We start from the raw sequence: 19,941 nt of genomic DNA on the forward strand, positions 1-19,941 counted from the left end.
TTTGATCCCTGGGTCAGGAAGATCCTCTGGAGAAAGGAATGACTACCCACTCCAGTATTCTAGCCTGGAGAATTCCACGGACAGAGGAGACTGGTGGGCTACAATCTATGGGGTCACAAAGAGTCAGACATGACTGAGCAACTAACACTTTCACACTTTCATATACATAAATATACACATATATACACATGTACACACAATGGAATACTACTCATCTGTGGAAAAAAAGAATGAAATAATACCATTTGCAACAACATGGATGGGCCTAGAAATTGTCATACTAAGTGGAGTAAGCAGAAAGACAAATACCATATGACATCACTTGTACATGGAATCTAAAACATGATGTAAATGAAGCCTATCTATGAAACAGAAAGAGACTTTACAGACATAGAAAACAGGCTTGTGGTTGCCAAGAACAGGGGTTGGGGAGGGAAGTACTAGGAGCTTCAGATTAGCAGTTGTACACTAATATACACAGGATGGACAAACAAGGTCCTACTGTATAGCAAAGTGAACTATATTCAATATCCTGTGATAAATCATAATGGAAAAGAATGTGTATGTGTGGGGGTGTGTGTGTGTGAATGTGTATCATACAATCTTCACAACCAGCCTATGAGAAAGCTACTATTATTATCCTCACTTTAAAGATGGGAAAATTAAGGCCCAGATTCACACAGCTTGGAAGTGACAGAGCAAGCATTTAAACTTAGGCCATCTGAACCCTGGAGTGTTTTTAACCACTGCGCTGTACTGCCTAAGGTGGAATTATTTCCCCTGGAGCACCACCAGAGAAGGTGTTACTCTGGTGATCTTGTTGTCTCATATTTTTTCAGATGATCCTGGGACATTAGGATTTTTTTTTCTGCAGCTCACACTAGTGGATCATCTATGTCACTTCAAGAAGTTCAAAGACTGAACTGGTCACTTATTTAGGCAACAGTACAATGTGACTTCCTGCCCCCTTGTAGCACTGCACTGGGCACTGAGAATATACAGGGTAGAGAGGAGATGGCCCTGCAGAAGCCCAAGCTAATGTGATGGTCCTCAGAGAAAGATGGGCCTGTGCAAGGTGACTGGTTTAGGGGAGGTCATGAGAGTGGGGCCCTCGTGATGGAAGTAGTGTCTTTATAAAGAAAAACACTGGAAAGTTGCTCTCACTCTCTCTGTCATACGAGGATACAGCAAGAAGGCGGCAGTCTGTCAACCCAAGGAGGAAGTCCTCACTAGAAACCAATCATGTTGGCACCTTGATCTGAGACACTTGGTCTCTAGAACTAAGAGAAAATAAACTTCTGTTGGTAAGGTCACCCAGTCCATGGTATTTGGTTATGACAGCTCAAGCTAAGACAGACACAGACAGTGTTAAATGACAAAGACAGGATAGACACTCAAATCTGTATTCATGGAAGAGATTCAAATAAGAGAAACAATATTTAGAGATTTACTGGTATTTATGTATTTTAATAAAGAAAGTAAACAGGGAAGGATGGGAGTTTATTATGCTGGCAGATAATTTTTTTCATCATTACTCTTGATACCACTTACTGAACATTTAACATAATACTTTCTCATTTAATCCTCCAACAAAACAACCCTACGTGAACTAGAATTTAGAGGGACTAGGTCATCTCCACAGAGCATACAGCAATTTTGACAGGACAAAGATGGGACCCTGGCTCTGACTGCAAAGCCCCCCAACTCTGCCTTGCAGCATGCAGAAGGTGGCAGGACAGGTCTGGGTTTTTCTGGCAAAGCTTCCAAAGCAGCTAAAATCCAGGAGGATGGAAACTCAGCAAACAACACATAGAATCAAAACCCAACAGGGTACTTCTTTTTAGCTCCTTCCAAGACAAAAGAAAGGAGCAGCTTCTTACTTGTAACATGATTCTCCCTTTGAAATTAATCCAGGGTGAATAAAAAGATAGCATCAGCCAAAGTTGCACACGGAGACTGTGATCAATCTCAAAAAATCCTAAAAGCGACTTTGCTAGATCCAGATAATCATTGCTTGTGTCATTTAATCTTAGATCATATTTCCTTTTGGGCTTCCCTGTTAGCTCAGTTAGTAAAGAATCTGCCTGCAATGCAGGAGACCCTGGTTCAGTTCCTGGGTCGGGAAGACCTGCTGGAGAAGGGATAGGCTACCCACTCCAGTATTCTTGGGCTTCCCTTGTGCCTCAGCTGGTAAAGAATCTGCCAGGAATGTGGGAGATCTGGGTTCAATCCCTGGGTTGGGAAGACCCCTTGGAGAAGGGAAAGGCTACCCACTCCAGTATTCTGGCCCAGAGAATTCCATGGACTGTAAAGTCCATGGGGTCGCAAAGAGCTGGACACGACTGAGTGACTTTCACTTTTTTCACTTTTCATATTTCCTTTCAGGCAAGTGTGAAAACGGGGAAGGATTGGATGCTTAAAATTTAGCAACAAGACAGTATATAAAGATTTTGGATTTGAAATCCAGTGTACTCTCTTCTCCCTTCTTTCAGAAAAGAAGGTGAATTAGTGAAGGAATGAAAAGTTGGATGACACTTCCAGGGCCATTGCAGTATGGCTGCATTTTCTGCCTGAAGCTCTCTGCTCATCTGAGCATTTCATTCTCAGGAGCAGCCCAGTAGTTAAGAAAAATCACCCCACAAATCAGTGAAGGCATTCTTTGTCAAGCATCTGGCAGGTTGTTAAATGCATAATTTCTTTCCTTCCCAGCCAAATGATTTCAGCACAATATACTACCAGATGTCTTTTGTTTCTGAACAGATGATAGGAAGCAATCTCTGTCTAACTACAAAGGTATAAATAGTGAATAATCTTGGTTCCCTTTAAAATGTAACACAACAAACTGTGGAGCCCTGAATTCAAAGACCCACTGTGCAACTTTCTCTCCAGTTTTTTATGGGTATTTTCTATGTCCCAAGGTTATTCTAAAGAATAAGGGGAATGATACATTCAGAGATAAACAGATGATAAATGTTTGCTCTATTTGTTTTGCTCTAAGAATAAATTCTGCCTCAGGAATTACAAAGTATGCATATGTATAAGCAGAATTCAATAGCATAATCAAATAAGCCTTAAGAAAATGTTCTACTGATGAGCACTTTAAAATATTCGTAATTGTTGTTTGCTCCATATTCTAATTAACAAAATTCAAATTTATATAAAGTGTAGTATTTAGTATTTACACAAATTTTACTTTTATCTGTCAAATAACTTATATTCCTCCTTTTTCTGAAAGAATTTAAAACAGATTATAACAAAAGATATAGCTAAGAAAAGTAGAAATTCTCCAATCAGAGGACGAAAAAGAAGATGCAGACATTGTGACTACAGGATAACATCATAGCTGCCACTGAGGTTCTACATACCCTCACACTAAGGTCTAAAATACGATAGACAATAGATAGAATGAATAATAAATAGTGAGGCCGCCATTATTGAATAGGAAAAAATGCATCTTCCCTTTAAAGAAAATGAATTTTTCCTGGCACTAAATTCAAACAAAGAATTTATATGTTAAGGGAAGAGAATTGGTAAATAAAAAAGAACTATATTCTTAGAGCCTCTCTGAATAATCATTACAGTAAATCAGAAAGTTTCTTTGGAGATGAACCATGACGACAGCATTCCAGGAATTCCAAGATGATGGGATCACTCACACAAAGAATGAATACCACTTCCTTGGGGCTAGAGTAGATGAATATCATAAACTCAGAGGACTCCAGGATCCAGGCAGTGGACAGAGGCTGTGATGAAGCCAGGGACAAAACAGCAGGGGTGTGCTGGGGTCTCTGGCAGACAAAGAAAAGACAGGCCCCCAGAGGGTATACCCAGCTGTAGAAGAAAGTACACCAACAACACCTTTTTTGCAAGGAAATTCGACCCACAGGCCATGAGATTATATTCCCAGTTCTGTTCAGTTCAGTTGCTCAGTCATGTCCAACTCTTTGCGATCCCATGGACTGCAGCACGCCAGGCTTCCCTGTCCATCACCAACTCCCAGAGCTTGCTCAAACTCATGTTCATTGAGTTGGTGATGCCCTCCAACCATCTCATCCTCTGTTACCCCTTCTTTTCCTGCCTTCAATCTTTCCCAGCATCAGGGTCTTTTCTAGTGAGTCAGTTCTTCGCATCAGGTGGCCAAAGTATTGGAGTTTCAGCTTCAGCATCAGTCCTTCCAATGAATATTCAGGACTGATTTCCTTTAGGATGGACAGGTTGGATCTCCTTGCTGTCCAAGGGAGTCTCAAGGGTCTTCTCCAACACCACAGTTTAAAAGCATCAATTCTTCAGTGCTCAGCTTTATTTATAGTCCAACTCTCACATCCACACATGACTACTGGAAAAAACATAGCCTTCACTGCAGGCAAACAAAAATCACGTGTGAAATACTTCCAGTCAGATACACTGTCAGTAATTACACGCAACATCAAAACGCAGTTTTAAGCACAACCTGCAAAACACAATTTTAAATACCAAAAGGACATGGATAAACCTGCCCTGGGAAATAGTTACCACGTGACTCAGAATTTTAGCCCTGAAAATATAACCTTCTCTGATTTAGGAATATAGTCCAGATATTTTATATATATATTGTCATAATGACCATATATATTTGTCAATATATTGACTATATATATTTAAAATATGACAATATACATATTGACTATATATATTTACAATATATATGTATTTACAATTCCATTAACTAATTCATTTCTAATAGATTTTTAGTATAGTCACTTCTAATTTTTCATTTCTAGGCTTCAAGGCACTAAAATACTTAGTCTGTTACTAACTGTATTTTATTTTTGCATCTTTTTGAAATACTTTTAAAGACACAGTCAACACCTGAAGATATTCTCTATGTTGAAACATTTGTGAATCATATTTTGTAGCCCTATCTAACCCGATTGTCTTCCTCAGAAGTAACTGATTTGATGTTAATCCTTTCAGTCCTTTTAAAGATACATTTATAGTCATATAAATGCAAATGGAGATATATTTAGGTTTTTATATGAAATATTTATACAAGTATTACATAATGTGTTACAACTTGATTTATTCAAGTAAAAAAACCAAATTCCTCATGTACAGACACCCCTATACACATGTTTTTTATTTATTTACTTTGAAATGTTTCTCAAAAAGCATTTTAATCCCCTGTTATTCAGCTAAAATTATTATGTCAAAATGTATCTTCTTAGAGTCAAATTTTTACAAAATTTTTGTTTGTCTTAGGGCCTGTTTATAACTCTGAACTTCTAAAAGTATTAATAAGAATTGATGGGTATCCTACGTTAATAACAAGAACTCTTGAGTAGAAATTGATCTGTGTCAAATAAGAAAACAATCATCCACTCTGTAGAATCTGGTCATAGAAAGTTCACTCAGTTCACTTAGCTTATTACTCTTTCCTTAAAGAAGAAAAGCTTCCAACTGGATCTCTCACTGCTGCTCTCAATGTTCCACAGTTTCACTAAAAGTCTTGTCCATACGCTTCTTGTTCTTTTTGCTTCTCTGCCTGACCACCTGCCTCTCCTGACGATGAGGCCTCCCTACAGCAACATGTGTTCAAGCTCAGCGTGCCTTCAAGAGCAGCTCACTGACCCCATCTCCAAAATCACTTGCTTCATTTTTCCAATCACAGCTGTGCTCCCTTGCATAAGTTAGAAACTGAGTCTAAGAGAATTAGAGAATCTCTCAATTGCCCCCCAGTCCTCGTGTGGAGTAGTTCTAACAATGCACACTCTTGTGAACCCCCATTGCACGTATCACATGCTCATCTTTGTGGGTTTCATGCAAGTCCCCCTTGTGGGTGGAGCCTGACTTACCCCCCAAGCTAGACAGAGGTGGTGGAGGGAAGGCCCGCTTGGAGAGCACTCAGTGGTGAGCATTTTATTTGAAAATCTCACTATGATTTGGAACCTTACTTTTTTTTTTTTTTTTTGCTTTTTAACAGTTTTGTTGAGGTTTAACTGACATGCAATAAACTCCATACATTGATAGCGTAAAATCTACACCTAAATGTGTTTGTAAGTTGTGTTTTGACACATTCATGCAGTCGGAAAACCATCAGCCCAATCAAGACAAAGAACATATATACCCACCAGCCCCAAAGCTTCCAAGTCCCATTTTGCACACATTTAATTCAAAAATTCTTTCTTCAGTTAGGTGACTATATAATTAGACTATTCTGTATGTAAATGATATTTAACTACCTCAGACTTAACCACAGTTGCCTTAATTAAATTTCAGCAATGCCCACATCTTCCAGCTTTGATTAGGAATCATCTTATTTCCTGAAGTACTATTTTTCAAACTTTTTCTGATGCAACCAATCCTATCAGTGACTCTTCTCATTATTGGGAGTGGTTCTAACATAGCCTTATTTTAAAAAATCCTTAGTCCTGTTTATGGCTTAACTGAGAGAAGTATCTCAGCAGATTTTTCAACACAGTCTTTAAAAAAGCAACTCTTTACAAAATACTCAGATATCAGCAATCACTATACTATAAATCATAACATTTTAGAACAAGAGGCACTAATAACTTGACAATATTTAAAGAAACAGAAGGAAAGTTAGGTTGTTCTTGTTGTTGTTATTCAGCTGCTAAATCATGTGTGACTCTTTATGACCTCATGGATTGCAACATATCAGGCTTCCCTGTCCTTCACTATCTCCAGGAGTTTGCTCAAACTCATGACCATTGAGTCAATGATGCCATCCAGCCATCTCATCTTTTATTGCTCCCTTCTATTTCTGTCCTCAATCTTTCCCCAAATCAGGGTCTTTTCCAGTGAGTTAGCTCTTCGCATCAGGTGGCCAAAGTATTGGAGCTTCAGCTTCAGCATCAGTCATTCCAATGAATATTCAGGGTTGATTCCCTTTAGGATTGACTGGTTTGATCTCCTGGCTGTCCAAGGGACTCTCAGGAGTCTTCTTCAGCACCACAATCTGAAAGCTTTAATTCTTTGGCACCCAACCTGTTTTATGGTCCAAATTTCACATCCACACATGACTACTGGAAAAACCATAGCTCTGACTATATGGATCTTTGTTGGCAAAATGATGTCTCTGTTTTTTAATACACTGTCTAGATTTGTCATAGCTTTCCTTCCAAGCAAAGCGTCTTCTAATTCACGGCTGCAGTCACCATCTGCAGTGATTTTAGAGCCCAAGAAAAGAAAATGTGTTACTGCTTCTACCTTTTCCCCTTCTATTTGTCATGAAATGATGGAACTGGATGCCATGATCTTCGTTTTTTGAATGCTGAGTACAAAGTCAGCTCTTTCACTCTGCTCTTTCACCTTTATCAAGAGGCCATTTAGTTCCTCTTCTTTTTCTGCCATTAGGAAAGTCAGGCCTCTTGCTTAATAGTTCATAAAATAATTCACACCACCACCACCTCACACACACACAGATCCTTGAAGATCACCTCTAAAGAAACCTTCTCAGCCATGACACCTTCCATGGCACTGTGAATATCAGAGAACAAACCCCAAAACTAAACATTTTAACATTCAAGGAACAGAACTGCTTGAAACAAATCTTTTATGATCATATATTTTTAAAATAATGACCTCATAAAAAGTGAAGAATGGTTAGCACAGGGAGCATCACATGATAATGATGAAATTTACCAGGCAACAAAAGGCCAAGCCACAAGACGCAGACAAGACCATGCAGATTTCACTCGAAGCTGGCAGGGGCATCACAGCAAATCTCTGGTGATGCATGAATTGTGTCAGTTTCCACTTGTTGACTGGAGGTGGGGTAGAGGATGGATAAACATGAGAATGTATCTGTGTGTCTGTGTGTGTGATTGACGAGCTTTTTGAGAGGCTAAAATATCTGTAAACAATTGCAGAAATGACTTCATCTAGAACAGACCAGTCCCAGACACTCTGAGAACATTATCTTCCACTGAAGTCTAATTCCTCGATGATGAACTGACCTTAAAATCTGAGAATAGTCACATAGCTACTTGGCACTGCTTTCAGGGTGAGTTCTGGTGCACAATTTATCTTGCACCTCCCAGACTGAACAGTCTGTATCCAGACATGGTTGGGTGAGGAGTGATAGAATTTGTAAACGCAGAGAAGAAGAAGCCCTGCTGTGATCGCAAACACGTGAACTGACAAAACAGGGCTTATTGCTTTCAAAACAGGCACTTCTGTTTCATCTGCTCCTTTAATAACTGAAAGATGACACTGCAGTCACAATGAAACAGAAAGAAGGATAGAAGGAAGCAGGGATGGAAGCACACCGGTCAGAAGCAGAGAATGCAGCAGTCAGGCCACCTGGGCTTGAAAGCTGGTGCCAATATATATGTATAAAGTTGGATAGACTCTTCATTCTTAGTGTGCTTCATGGGTAAACTGGAGATAATACCACAGAATTTTCACTGGATCATTCTGAGGATTAAATAAATCAGTATAAGTAAAGTTCAAAGAACAGTGCCTGGCATACTATAAGCTACTATCATCCCAGTATTTCTTTTTACCATCTGAGTTAACTTGTATTTAACATCCAAACAACTGAAGAGAGACAGGTGAAAATAAAATAATTTGGATCTCAGGTGGCAGGGGACAGGAAACCAGCTTATTTTTTAATGGGACTCGTGCGAAGAGAACTGGAGTCAGGTGCTTGTCTCGTGGACCACCTGGGCAGACGGTGCCCGTAAGCCCCGTACATGGTGGAACCACAACTCCAGCGCCACCACCACCAACCCTCCAACGCCACCAGCCTCCCCACGGCTCTCTTCCATGACAGCTTCCCTCTTCTCTTTCTTTTTGCAAAGCAGCCTCCTCCTCTCTGAAACCGTGTCAGGAAATACAGGACTGACACAACATGAGCCTTACATGCCACATTTCAGGAACTCAGAGGCAGGTTTACTTTCCTTGGTTCCAGTTTTGAAAGCCTTCCCAGGGAAGGCCTCCTGTTGCCCATCCCCCGGGCAGCTCTGAGAGGTCCAGGTGGGTGAGCACGGACAGCTCCCAGCGCAGTGAGGCTGCGGGCACTCCTGGCACGCTGGGCCATTTTCCAAAAGGTTTTTTACATGAAAAGAAGATGACATGAGAACACAAATACAGTTTTTCCTCGAATCCGTGCCTGTCTTCTTCTCTGTCGGGTTTCCTCAATTGGCTTTTCTCAATAGCTCAGTGAGACTCCAGGAGCAAAAGGAAATCTCTGAACTTCATGAAACTTCCCCACACTTGGAACAGAATCGTGTTTGTATGATGCACATTTCTGAATGGGTCTTGCTTGTTATATATTGTTTGTTTGGTCTAAATTCTGAGTCTAGATGCCAAAGTTACTTGGAAGAATCTCATTCTTGGTCCTAACCATGGGTTTCTGTTTTTAAGTTTCAACTTAGACAATCCTGTAAACTGATTCGTGTAGTTGAAATGTTGTGGTTAATGTACCACAACAGTTTTAGTAAACAAAAAACACTTTATGTTCTGTTTAAAAGTCTGTTGCCATTTGTTTAGCATGTGGGTATATGTGTGCATGTGTGCATACTTTTTTAATGACATTTTCAGAATTTTTATTTTCATTAATAAAGTGATATGCTTCCTTTAAAACAACTCCTGATACACCATTAAGGAAGACACTGTTATCCTCTTATGTATGCTGTGTGCTCAGTAGTCGTGTGTGAATCTTTGTGACCCGATGGACTGCAGCCTGCCAGGATCCTCTGTCCATGGGGATTCTCCAGGTAAGAATACTGGAGTGGGTAGCCTATCCTTTCTCCAGAGGATCTTTCCAATGCAGGAATCAAACGAGGTCTCCTGCACTGCAGGCAGATTCTTTACCAGCTGAGCCACCAGGGAAACCCTTTATCCTCTTATACGTAGGTGCAGCTTTTAAGTGCAGTGCCTGGCAACAGAAGCAGCTCAACAAGTAATTCTTTAAAAACCGAGTCAGGGAGAGTGGGCAAGATATCAGAGTAGGAAGACCCTCAACTCACCTCCTCCCAGGCACCGCAAAATGATAGCTACTTACAGAGCTAAGATCTATGAAAACAACCTGAGGACTAGCAGAAAAGATTTTTCACAACTAAAAACATAAAGAACTACAAGGCAGGCAGGAGGGGCAGAGACACTGCATAATCAGGAGTGACACCCCCATGGTCAGCGACCCACAGAAGGGAGGAAAATCACAATCCAAGAAGTCCTTCCCAAGGAGCAAAGGATCCAGCCCATATCAGGCTCCTCAGCCCAGGGGTCTTGCACTGGGGAAATGAGCCCCCAGAACACCTGGCTTTGAAAACCTGTAAGACTTACATTGGAAGGGCTGGAGGGCTATGGGAAACAGACACTCCACTCTTACAGAGCATGTGCAAAACGTCACATACTCCAAGTCCCAGGGGAGAGGCAGCAGTTTGAAAAGAGGCTGGGTCAGACCCACATGCTCATCTTGAACAGCCTCCCAGAGAGGCAAGAGGCAACCGGGCTCCCCCTGGGGACACAGATGCTGGCAGAGCCATTTTTAAGAGCTTGTTTTACTACAATAACACTGGCACTGGCACACACGATTCTGGAATCCTCCCTCTCACCTGCGGCGCTGGGAGTTCACCTGTCCATCAGAGGGCCAGGAGAAGCCCTAGGTGCACATGGACCATGCAGGCAGCAGCTCGGGGAACCAGCTCCACCCACCAGCAGAAGCCCCATTCTTCTGAGGCATCAACCAGTCACACAGAAAGCCAGCCCCACTCTTCAGTGGGACCACAGTCACCTCAGGAGGCAGAGCCCTGCCCAACTCGGCCAGAGGTCAGCCCAGCCCACAAGAGCGGCCACAGGAGTGGCCCCACCAGAGCAGAAGGGCGCAAGCAGCCCACACGGGGGCAACACCAGAGCCTGCAGATCTGGGGACCAGAGGGGCGTGTGGGCCTGGGCCCCCCAGGAGGTCTACTACCCGAGACCACTTCTCCAAGATCAGGAAGTGAGACTGAGCTACCTAACACAGGGAATTAGGGACCTGAGAGGTCAGAGGAATATGTCCCAGCAAAGGAACAACATGTAACTTCAGAAAAAAAGAAAGAAAGTTGAAATGAGCTATCTCCCCAGTCAAACCTTCATCATATTGAATCATAAAGGTGCTCACTGAATTTGGGAGAAGAGTAGATGATTACAGTTAAAATGTCAACATAAATTTAGAAATTATAAAGATAAAACAAACAGGGCTAATGAATACAACAACAGATATAGAAAATACACTAGAAGGAATCAACAGTAGATTTGACAGCAGAGGAACAGATCAGCAAACTGGGAAACAGTAGTGGAAACCACCCAAGCTGAAAAGAAAAAAAATGTATTTTTAAAAAATGAGAATAGTTTAAGAGACATCTTGGACAATACTGTGGAAAGGAACCCTGAGGAAGAAAAAGTTTTATGCATAGGCAGGAATAACTAAATTTAGATTGAAGTTAACTAAATGGATTTTGTTAAGTAAGCTAACGCAAGACTGGAATTTGATTCTTCTTTCTGTTAAAAGTGCTCCTTTTTTTTATAACAAATTGTGTGAGCTGCTGTGCCCTCGTGAAAGTATTAGTCGCTCAGCTGCGTCTGACTCTCTGTCACTCCAAAGGCTGTAGCCCGCCAGGCTCCTCTGTCCATGGAATCTCCCAGGCAAGAATACTGGAGTGGGTTGCCATTCCCGTCTCCAGGGGAATCTTCCCAACTCAGGGATCAAACCAAAGTCTTCTACAATTGCAGGCAGATTCTTTACCATCTGAGCCTTAGTGATCCATGTTTATTTTCTTTTAATCATTTCTGTGGCTTTGGTTAAATGAGTAAGTTTTGGTTCAATGACCTATGATCCTGTTGTATATTAAAAGCTTTGATATTTCTATCAAACTTCCCCAAAATTAAAATCTAACTAAAACTCTTTTAGCCTCTAGCTGACTCTGGATGCTTCAAAGAAACATCTCTGAGACATCTCAGAGAGGAATGTTAAACTAAGTTTGTTTGGTATTTTTAATTTTGAAATATTGTGAAGTAATTGAAGGTGAACTTTAGGTTATAATGTAGGGATAAATGTCATTAATACAGATATTCCTAAATTTTATATGGAATTCCTAACATCTGATATACCCTGATATAATGTTATCAGTCATAATTATAGTGATTAAAGTGTTATATGTTATAGAAGTATCCAAATTTCCTGCTAATTGCACTATACTCAAATCTTTAACCATGTTATTTTGAGTTTGTCTTTTATAGACAATCATAATTTTGCATTGCTTTCACAAAATGAAGATTTTCAAGAAGACTCATTAAAAAAATCTAAACAAATGCTAGTTTCTGATAGCCTTTGATTAAAGCCACTGAACTGGATAATAAATGACAAACTCTAATGATTACTTCAAACACAGGAAGCAATTACAAAGGACTGAAGAAATGGATAACTATGATTTATAACTTTAACTTTAGACAATATACCAGCTTTAATCCATTTTCCAGTAAACCTTTTTCTCTTATGCTGCAACCTGTTAAAAAGTTGATAATGTATGCCTTTGTAAACGAAGGTGAAATACTTCTTTTTGTCTCTGCCTGATCCTGCCAGAATGTGCCTTTTCCAGCTGCTTTCCTGTGTACTTGATAGTTTACTACAACTGGATTACAACTAGTTATACTAACCATTGTTTTCATTTGTTCTTTGTTTCCAAATTGTTTATGCTTTGTGAATCTTCTATACAATGACTTTGTCAATGTTACTAGCTACATTACTTATATCCTGTCTATTCTATAAGATTGTTATCTCCTGCAGTGTGTAACCAGGCCTTCAACAAATGTAATGATGACTAGGCTACTTGAAGCAATTGATCAGAAATAGAGTTCTGTATGCAATCAATAATTATAATAGTATGATTCCAGGCATGGGAAGAAGCAACAAGGACAATATCTCCTAGATCATAACAGATTAGAAGATAAAGGATACAGAGAATCTTTTATTATTTGTCAATGAGCCTAATCCAGAAATGAACACCTGGAGTGACATATCAATGAGAACTTTTGCCTGACCTGGGATAAGTCTCTTAGCACCACGGTACAAAATTGGTCATGAAATGTCTCCCAAATATTGGTCGAATTTCTGACCAAGATGAAGGACTGAGAAATGGCATATTTCCTGCCATATCAATAAACAAGGATGTCACAGTCATCAGCAATTCTAGCCTTCCAGGGTACTCAGAAAGGAGAACAATACCTGCAATCTAGGAGCCATCAGGCTGCAGCCACTCCCCATGGTGAGCACTGAAGAACTCAGGATGTGAAAAATCACAGGATACTGGCCCCAGATAGCTGAGATGCATATAAAAGGGGTGATTTCAATGAGCCCAGACTCTTGCATCTTCCCTTGTATAGAAAAGTGCTAAATTCCTTAATTTGAGATATCTGATTTCTTCAATTCACAAAAAAATACTTTCGATGTTGAGACTACCTGCCCTTTGTTGCAAACTTCTATATATCCTGACTGCTCCCCCACCTTCTCGGAGCAGTTCTCTCAGGGTGACTTGAGATGCTGTCCCTTGGGCTTGAAGTCCTAAAAATTCCCACCAAACAAAACATAATTCTCAACTTTTAGCTTGCGACTAATTTTTTTAATCAAAAAACATCAAGCATAATAACATTCACATTGTAGGAATCATAAAAGGAAAAAAGTGAGGGGAAGGGGCAGAGAACTTCAAGAAATAATAGCTGAAAACTTCTCTAACCTGTGGAAGGAAACAGACATTAATATCCAGAAAGCAAAGAAAAGTCCCAAACAGATGAACCAAAGGAGGTTCATCAAGACACACTATAATTAAAATGGCAAAAATTAAAGATAAAGAGAGAATCTCCAAAGCATCAAGAGAAAAGCAACAATAACACAAGAACACAGGCCTATCAGCTGACTTTTCAGCAGAAGCCTGGCAGGCCAGAAGGGAGTAGCATAATTCATTCAAAGCGATGGAAGGAAAAACACCTGAAACCTAGAATACTCTATTTGGCAAAGTTATCAATCATACTTCAAGGAGAAATATAGAACTTTACAGAAAAAATCTAAAAGAGGTTTTAGATTTAGATAAAATCTAGAAGAGTTCCATATCACTATATGACTTTACAAGAAGGGTTAAAGGGATTTCTCTAAGCAAAAAAAGGAAAGAAAAGGCCACAACTGGAAATATGAAAATTATGAAAGGAAAAATCTCACAGTAAGGGCAACTATACAGTAAAGATAATAAATAGATCAACTACTCATAAAGTTAGAAGGAAGATTAAAGACAAAAGGAGTAAAATCATCTTTATCCAGGAAAAGTACTTGAGATATACAAAACAAAAATATTAGATGTATATATACAATATATACATTGCTACATATGAGTCTCATGTAACCACAAATTAAAAACCTATAATAGATAACAAAAAGAGAAAAATGTATTCAAACATAACACTAAGATAATCATCAAATCACAAAGGGAAGAAAGCAAAGAAGAGGTAAGGAACAAAAAAGAACCACAAAAACAATCAAAAAGCAATTAATAAAACAACAATAAGTACATACCTATCAACTGGAGAAGGAAATGGCAACCCACTCCAGTCTTCTTGCCTAGAGAATCCCTTGGACAGAGGAGCCTAGCAGGCTACAGTCCATGGGGTCGGTAAGAGTCAGACATGATTGAAGTGACTTAGCACATACCTATCGATAATTTAAATGTACTAGACTACACAATACAATCAAAATACAAGAAGAAAACTGCAAAAACATGAAAAAGTAGAACCTACACAAGATGCTATTAAACAACTAATGTCAACAAAGAAATCAAAGAGGAAATAAAAATATATCTTAAGACAAATGAAAGTGGAAACACAACATATCAAACCCTGTAGGATACAACAAAAAGTTGTCCTAAGAAGGAAGTTTATAGCAACACAGGCTTACCTTTGAAAGTTAAAAAAAAAAAAAAACACCAAATAAACAATCTAATCTTAAACCTAAAGGAAGTAGAAAAAGAAAAACAAAACCCAAGATGAGTAGAAGAAGACAAATAATGTCAGAGCAAAATAAGAGAAATAGAGACTAAAAGAAAAACAAAAAAAATCAATAAATCAAAAACTGGTTCTTAGAAAAAATAATCAAAATTGCTAAAAGTTCAGCCATACTCATCAAGAAAAAAAAGACAGAGTCCAATTAGAATCAGAAATGAAAGTGGAGACCTTACAACCAACACCACAGAAATACAAAGGAGCATAAGGGAGTATTACAAAGAATTATACATAAATAATGGTCGTATTACAAGAAATCAACAAATTACTAGGAATAAAAAATCTCCTAAGAATGAACCAGGAAGAAACAGAAAGTATGAACATCATATTGTTTCAATTTCATGAAGTGAATTTCATGAAATTGAAACAGTAATAAAAAATTTTTTTTAAAACTTCCCACAAACAAAATCTAGGCCAGATGACTTCAGAGGGGAATTCTACCAAACATTTAAAGAAGAGTTATTGCCTATTCTTCTTCAACTATTCCAAAAAACTGAACAGAAAGGAGTGTTTCTAAACTCAAACTGTAAGGCCAAAATCACCCTGATATTAAAACCAGGTAACAAAGACACCGCAAAGAAAGAAAAGAAAAGAAAAGAAAATTACAGACCACTATCACTAATGAACATAGATGCAGAAATCTTCAACAAAATATTAGCAAACTGAATTCAACAAGATAGTAAAAGGATTACACACAATAATTGGGTGGAATTTACTCCAGGGAAGTAAGGATAACTCCAGGGAAGTAAGGATAACTCTAGTTTCCAAATCAATCAACATGATAAACCATATTAAACACTGAAGAACAAAAATCATATGATCATCTCAATAGATGCAGAAAAAAACTTTTAACAAAATTCAACATCTATCCATGATAAGAATCTCAACAATGTGAGTAGAGAGGGAACATACCTCAACACAATAAAGGACATATATGACAAATCCATAGCTACAATCATGCTTAATAATGAAAAGTCAAAAACCTCTCCTCTGAGATCAAGAATGCCCACTCTGTTGGTGGGCATGTAAACTGGTATAGCCATTGTGGAAAATGGTATGGGTCCTTAAAAACTAACAATAGAGCTACCATGTGTCCCTGCAATCCCACTCCTGGGCATATATCCAGAGAAAAACATGATCTGAAGAGACACATGCACCCCAAAGTCCACTGCAGCACGGTTTACAATACCCAAGATGTGAAAATCTAAATATCCATCAACAGAGCAAGGGATAAAGAAGATGTGGTATATATAACGGAATATTACTCAGCATTGAAACGAATGAAATAATGCCACTGCAGCAACGTGAATGGACCTAGCGAGTGTCATACTGAATGAAATAAGTCACACAGAGAAGGAGAAATATCAGATAACATCCCTTACACGTGGAATCTAAAAAGAAATGACACAAACGAACTTACAAAATAGAAATACACTCACAAACTTTAAGAAAAAGCTAATGGTTGCTAGGGGGAGGATGGGGAGAAGGGAGAGTTAGGGAGTTTGGGATGGACATGTACACACTGCTGTTTAAAATGAATAACCAACAAGGACCTACCCTACAGCACAGGGAACTCTGCTCAATGTTGAGCAGTAGCCTGGATGGGAGGGGAGCGTGGGGGAGAATGGGTACATGTGTATGTATGGCTGAGTTCCTTCGCTATTCACCTGAAACTATCACAACACTGTTAATCAGCTATACCCCAATACAAAATAAAAGGCTTTAAAAATATTTTTTAAGTTATGGTCTGACATTTAAAAAAGGAAGGATGTCCACTCTTATCACTCATAATTTAACATGGTGTTGGAAATCCTAGCTACAACAAGGACCAGAAAAAGAAAGAAAAGGAATCCAAGTTTTGAGGGAAAAATAAAATTGTCACTATTTGAAGATGACATAATACTATATATAGAAAAATCTAAAGATCCCACGTAAACACTATTAGAACTAATTAGTAAAGTCAGAAGTTTCAAGATACAAAATCAATATATAGAAAACTATTACACTTCTATACACTAATAACAAACTATTAGAAATATAAATGAAGAAAACAATCACATCTACAACTGCATCAGAAAGAATAAAATATCTAGGGAATACACCTAACCAAAAAGGTAAAACAGTTATATTCTGAAAACTATAAGACACTGATGAAAGAAATTGAAAATGACAAATGTAAGGATATACCATACTCATGGATCAGAATTATTAGTATTGCTAAAATGACTACATTACTCAAGGAAATCTACAAAGTCAACACACTCCTTATCAAAATGCCAATGACATTTTTCAGAGAACTAGAACAAGATATTCTAAAATTTGCATGGAAACACAAAAGACCCTTAATAGCCACAAAGATCTTGAGAAAGAAAAACAAAGCTGAAGGTGTCATGCTTCCTGATTTCAAATCATACTACAATGATACAGTGGCTAACACTCTGCGCTCCCAATGCAGGGGGCCCAGGTTTGATCCTTAGTCAGGGATCTATATCCCACATGCCACAGTGAAGACCCCATGCAGCCAAATAAATAACTGTTTCAAAAAGCTACAGTAATAAAACACAGACACAGATCAACGGTACAAAACAGAGGGCCTAGAAATAAACCCGCACTTACATAACCAATTAACCTATGGCAAAGAAGGCAAGAATACACAATGGAGGAAAACAATCTCTTCCACAAATGGTGCTGGGAAAACTGAGCAGCTACATGTAAATGAATCAAACTGGACTACTTTCTCGCACCATTTACAAAAATAAATCAAAAACAGATTAAAGACGTAGACACTTTGACATTGGTCTAAGGGGCAGGGGAGATCTGACTCCTCAGGCAAAGCTAACAAAAGCAAAAGCAAGCAAATGGGATTACATCAAAATAAAATGTTTCTTCTTAGGAAAGGATTATATCCACAAAACAAAAAGGCAACCTACTGAACAGAGAAGATACTTACAAACAATACATCCAATAAGGGGTTAATATCTAAACTGTACAAAGAACTCAAATAACTCAACATCAAAAAAATTTTTTTAATGGACAGAGGAGCTGAAAAGACATTTTTCCAAGGAAGACAAACAGATGGCTAACAGACACATGAAAAGATGCTCAACATCACTAATCAAGGAAATATAACTCAAAACCACAATGAGAATGGCTAACAATTTTTAACTAATTTATTTTTACTCTATTCTCAATCTTTTGTTAAGCCTATCTAGCATTTTAAGAATTTGTTACTTTATTTTTGAACTCCAGAATTTGCAATTTTATATAGTTATCACTAATATCTGTTACATATTCCCTTCAATATTTTAACACATTTTTTTTTTAATTTTAAGAGTATGTTTATAATAGTTACTTGGAGGGCTTTATCTAGTAAATCCAACACCTGAGCCAACTCAGAGTACATTTCTATTGATTATTGCCTTTTTCCCCAAGTATGGGTCACAATTTCTCATCTTTTTGCATGTCATAAATTTTGGGTTGAAAATTGATATTGTAGCTAATATGTTACAGAAATTCAGAATTCTGATTTGTTCTGAGAATCATTGAAGTTTTTATTCTACCAAGCAGTTAACTTACCTAGATTCAAACTGAAAATATTGCTTCTTTTACAGAACCTAATGCTGGGAAAGATTGAGGGCAGGAGGAGAAGGGGACAACAGAGGATGAGATAGTTGGATAGCATCACCAACTCGATGGACATGAGTCTGAGAAAACTCCAGGAGACAGTGGAGGACAGAGAAGGCAGGCACACTGCAGCCCACGGAGTTGAAAAAAGAGTCGGACACCTTAGCGACTGAACAACTACAGACCTGTGGTTTCCAGCCTACAGCTTATTCTTCAGCCTGATCCCTGTTAAGTGTCCCTGATCCTGTAAAATTCTGACGAACGAAAAGTTTAGGCAGAGAGGGGGCGCACTCTTTCCGTGAATTCTTGATTCTAGGAATTCCTCATTTTCCAGCAGCTCTACTAACTTTGGCTCTTTGTATTAAGGTTTTTCCAAATCCACCCAGCTTCAGCTCTCTTTCAACTGTGCTGTGCACAGTTGGAAAATGCAGTTAAGGAAAGTGTCCAGTTCACAGTTCTGGATCTATATACTTATATTCTTCAGAAATCGATTTCTCTCTAGCATCTGCTTAATTTTCATTAAGCCTCTGTCTGGATATATGCAGCTCAGCATCAACTGTAGATTTAGACAGTTTATGTTCTCAATCTCTGTCTCACTTCTAAGGGTGTTGCTGCTAGGATTTCCCTTTAAATTTCTAGCTCCTTTCCCAGTTTCAAACTCCCGTCTTGGTATCATTAGCTGGTAGCATCACTTTCCACAGCCATATCTATGGGAGTTGGGCATCAACCTTGGACTGTAAGCTGCTAACTCACAATTCTTAGCCATTCCAGTTACAGGTTTTCAAAAACCCTAAAAGTTGCATGTTTTTATTTACTTTTTAATGACTTTCAGTGTTTATATAGATTTTTTTTTAATCTAGTGTTTTATAGTTGTCATCTGTAACTACTTTACTCTCTGCCATTAACTACATAATTTTTTGATCTGCCATCTAACATATCTAATATATGCCAAAAGATATACTAATGAGTTCCATGAGATAAGGTTACCTAGTACAAGAATCCTATCATATTTATGTTAACACTGAGATCAAAGAGGTTAACTAACTTGTCCAAGGTCACTTAAGGATAAGTCTAAGATTAGGAATTGAACCCAGATCTCTATGACTCCAGCATTATTTGGTAATATAGTCCTTATGATAAAATACTAATTATAATTAGTTAATGCCCTTTTACTATATATCTGGCAAAATAGGAAGAGCTTAGGGTAATTCATTATTGTTAATTAATACATTTATACCTCACAATAAGCCTATGAAATGGGTACTATTGTCAACCCATTTTAAAGAT

At 38.5% G+C, this 19,941-nt stretch overlaps 1 long non-coding RNA gene across 3 annotated transcripts in view; it reads right to left on the reverse strand.

Annotated features, from left to right (window-relative positions):
• LOC110137666 (uncharacterized) overlaps positions 1-19,941 on the reverse strand; it is a 133,887-nt gene that overhangs the window by 51,773 nt on the left and 62,173 nt on the right. Inside the window, exon 6 of one of the 3 annotated variants that reach the window (XR_011490416.1) lies at positions 1,405-4,357. The exons of the other annotated variants lie outside the window; for them this stretch is intronic. This is a non-coding gene — a long non-coding RNA (uncharacterized lncRNA). Of the gene's footprint in view, positions 1-1,404; positions 4,358-19,941 lie in introns of those variants that run through there. 3 annotated transcript variants of the gene reach the window in all.

The sequence above is a fragment of the Odocoileus virginianus genome, chromosome 11, assembly GCF_023699985.2.
Source record: "Odocoileus virginianus isolate 20LAN1187 ecotype Illinois chromosome 11, Ovbor_1.2, whole genome shotgun sequence".
NCBI classification, from domain to species: Eukaryota; Metazoa; Chordata; class Mammalia; order Artiodactyla; family Cervidae; genus Odocoileus; species Odocoileus virginianus.